The 3,873-nt window shown below is 27.6% G+C and overlaps 1 long non-coding RNA gene across 1 annotated transcript; it reads left to right on the plus strand.

The window, feature by feature from the left end:
- Positions 1-1,491: 1,491 nt before the first annotated feature.
- On the plus strand, positions 1,492-2,596 carry LOC126682170 (uncharacterized). The gene is made up of 3 exons (XR_007641414.2): positions 1,492-1,863; positions 1,965-2,109; positions 2,211-2,596. It is a non-coding gene; the product is annotated as an uncharacterized LOC126682170 (long non-coding RNA).
- The last annotated feature ends 1,277 nt before the right edge of the window (positions 2,597-3,873 follow it).

Genomic DNA, 3,873 nt, shown 5'->3' on the forward strand with positions numbered 1-3,873 from the left:
AACGATATTCAACATAAAACCTCATTGAGTATGAGCTAAAATATGCATTGCACTAACTCATTGAAAATCTTATTAATTCCTTAACAAATTTGCACTAACTCATTGAAAATCTTATTAATTCCTTAACAACCATCATGCTCATGGATTAGAGCATGGTTGTAAATATTTTTATCTTTTAAAAATACTAAGGAAGCCAAAAGCAGATTAATCATAGTCTTGGAAATGCATGCAATTGGGTCCATTATCTATAAGAAAACCTTCAAGATAATGTCATCTAACTGTACGAAAAGATACCAAATCGGACCAACCAAAGTTTCAGCATATGCAATTTTGAAGCACTAGATCCTACTTTTTCACTTCTTCTTTTTCCTTAAAAAAGATTATAAAAGTAATCAATTTAATTAACTAAGCTATAGAATTTATGATTGCATTTTTACATTAATTGATAAACTTGTATGTGTATCATATGGTCCCAACCGACATACATTATTAATTTGGGAGCACTTTTGGTCTTTCATTTAAAAATCAGTCTACAGTAGAAATGTATTATTTAGTAAAAGAAATTAAATCTTTCTTCTCCATTGTAAATGAAGAGAAGAGAATAAGTTCTTAATATTAAACTAGCTAAATGTAATTATAAAAAAAACTAGCTAATTGAACATCTTAACTAGTGTGAGCATATGAAAAGATGTATGTATCGCATATTCAAACGCGGAATTAGAAAAATAAAGAGAAATTAAATAAAATTAAATAAAATAACATATTGAAAAGAAGATACATAGAAAATATAGATAAAAAGGATATGACTTAACCTATTTTTAGATCCCTGAACTTTTTACTTTTTGTTTATTTGGTCCCTAATCTATTTTATAATTTTAGTTAGTCCTTGTACTTTTTTTTATTTACTTGGTCCTTCTACAATCAAATTTCGCAATGATTTAGTCCTTAAAAAATTAAATTAGAGATGAAATAATAGAAAATAAAATTACTGACGGATATGAGGACGGTCGCCCTCCTTGCCTTTTAATTTCACCTATGCACACATTAGTTAGTTTTTTTTTTTATGTTATCACGTGTTAATGAATTAAAAAGAACTCAATGCAATGAATGAACTTGTTGCTTGTTTTTAGGGTTGACAACATTTTAATTAATTTTGTATTTGAATAATATGGTTCTCTTCTTTTCAAAAATAAAATTCAATTACTGCAAGCTTTTACAAACTTTCTTTTTACAATAATATTTGATCGAGAACTTTGCCAACATTTTATAACTATTGGTCATCACATGGTTACAGTTGAGTTGAAATATGAGAAGTGTGGTTGAGTTTTTAAAGTTTGTTGATGTCTCTTATCTTATCTCTTTTCATTTTTTCATTGCTTTATTAAACTATAGGCCAAATATATATTTATGCCATCAAACTTTAGTTATTTAGTCAGTTGCACGTTCAACTTAGATGACAATCATTTTAATACTTAAATTTGATATTTTCTTGAGAAAATTACGCAATAATTATAATTGCGGCAATATTTTTCTCAAATACCAACATTTCATTAAGTTTTCTCTTCTATCCAAGGTGTTTTACAATAAATGGATGAGCTGGCACAATTATTACTTTTTATACCCACTTTCACTCTCCTCCATTAGCAATCATCCAGAGACTGAAACATCAAACAGAGACAAATCATTTCCTTCGTCTTCTCATCCAAAATTCATGATCATGGCTTCTAATGATTTCTTTAAAACAATAGACTTCAAATTTATGGCTTCTAATCATTTCCTTCGTCTTCTCATCTAAAATTCACCCAAACAGCGTCGTTGTCATCACTCCCCATCGTCCTAAAGCTCTCAACGCCATGAACTTAGGTCAATCATATCACATTTTCTTTTTTTAATCTATTAATAATTGTTGTAATTTCAATTTTAATGTTTGATTACTATATAGAACATTCGAATTTGGATTGCAGATATGGATGCTAAGTACAAAAGTTTTCTGGGTGTATGGGAATCAGATCATATTAATTTTGATTGGCAGCTCTCAAAGGTACCCAGATGTTAAGTACAATAAGTGTGTTCTTATTGAAGGCAGCTCTCCTTGTGCATTTTGTGCTGGTAATCGTTTAATTTGAATTTCTGAAAACGAGACTCTTTAATTTAGTTATATTACTATTAATGAATAATCTGGAAGGAATCTTTTCAATTGGTTCTTTCAGGCTATTGATGATCCTTCATTCTAATCCCCTTTGGCTCAACGGAGGTCGGCTCTTTGATCATTTTATATTTTAATTTTGTTCATAATAATTTGTCTTATACTATTGATTTTTGAATATTTGAGTGTTATGTTTATGTTTTGTTGTTTATATGGCCAAATTTGGTAAATTAGGTGTCTTTAAAAGTGTCAACTTCATATTTACCAAATTGCATACAATATTTTTTTGTGGAGTTTTGTCTTCATATTTGAGTGTTTACAATTTGTTTTACTATTTTTATTTTAAAAAATGTAGCAGAGCTGTATTTGAGACGTACCAGTGTAGTTATGAGATGTATCTGAATTTTTTTAAAATGTATATCTACATTTTTAATTTAAGCTCATATGTGTAAGATTAACTTCAATTGGTGATAAATTTAGTGAATGATTATATAGTTATTGGTTCAATTTATTATGTATATATTATGTGTATAAATATTGGATACATTCATAATACATCGTATACACCTCCGATATATTGTACACAAATCGTTGATACATCATAAATACATTCTAGATTCATATTCTTATTTTTTTTATTATCTCAACGAAATGAATTTCGTAAATACACCATTGATTATAATTTCTAGAATCACTCTCCAACTCGGGATGATTAATAAAAAAACATTATATAATATTGGTTCATTTTATTATGTATCTACAAATTGGATACATCAACGATACATTGTATCTACGTTATTTATATTATTGTAGATTAATCGTCAATCCATTCTAAATACACTTCTAATACAACATAGATACATGTTCTTATCAACAGAAACCCATTTAACAATAGTGTTCGCAATTCCCCGATGTATTATCGATACATCTCCGATACGTCATAAATATTAGTGGTTCTGAAAAAGGAGATTAAGAAATGATTTTTGAGTGATTTATATTACTATGATGATCATCGACTTGGAATTGATGAGTGAGACTGCTTATTTCTGTATCTAGGTTTTTGAAATTTATCTTTAACTGTTTTAGAGATGTATCAGAAATGTATTTGAGATGTATGTAATATGTTTTTGAGATGTAATTGAACAATTTTTAAAATATGATTTTCAGCAAAATAAAAATTGTAAATTGACTGCTATATTTTGAATTTTTAATATATTTCATGTTGGCTACTGTTGTTTTAAGACGTATCTAAACTGTTTTTGAGACATCTAAACTGAATTTCGTAGATACACCATTAATTACAATTTTTAGAATCCATATCCAACTCAGAATGATTAAATTTCAACAAAATACATTTCAAAATGATCGATACATGTGTGTATTAGTGATATATAGATGATACATTTCTGATACATAGCAGATACATAGATGATACATGTTTAATTTTTTTGAATTATTTTAACGAAATAAATTTTAAAATGATCGATACAATATCTGTACATCGTAATACATCACTGATACATCATAAATACACCATCGATACATTATAGATATAGAGGAGAAAATTTAATAATAAAATTTTAATATATTATCGATGTATCATCTATATCTTGCAATACACTGTAAATACATGGACGATACATCATAAATACACTATAAATATAAACAATAAATTGAGCTAAAAGCAAAAGCTCGTGCAACATGGGAAAAAAAGGACGGAGCAAACT

Source organism: Mercurialis annua, linkage group LG1-X (assembly GCF_937616625.2).
Source record: "Mercurialis annua linkage group LG1-X, ddMerAnnu1.2, whole genome shotgun sequence".
NCBI classification, from domain to species: Eukaryota; Viridiplantae; Streptophyta; class Magnoliopsida; order Malpighiales; family Euphorbiaceae; genus Mercurialis; species Mercurialis annua.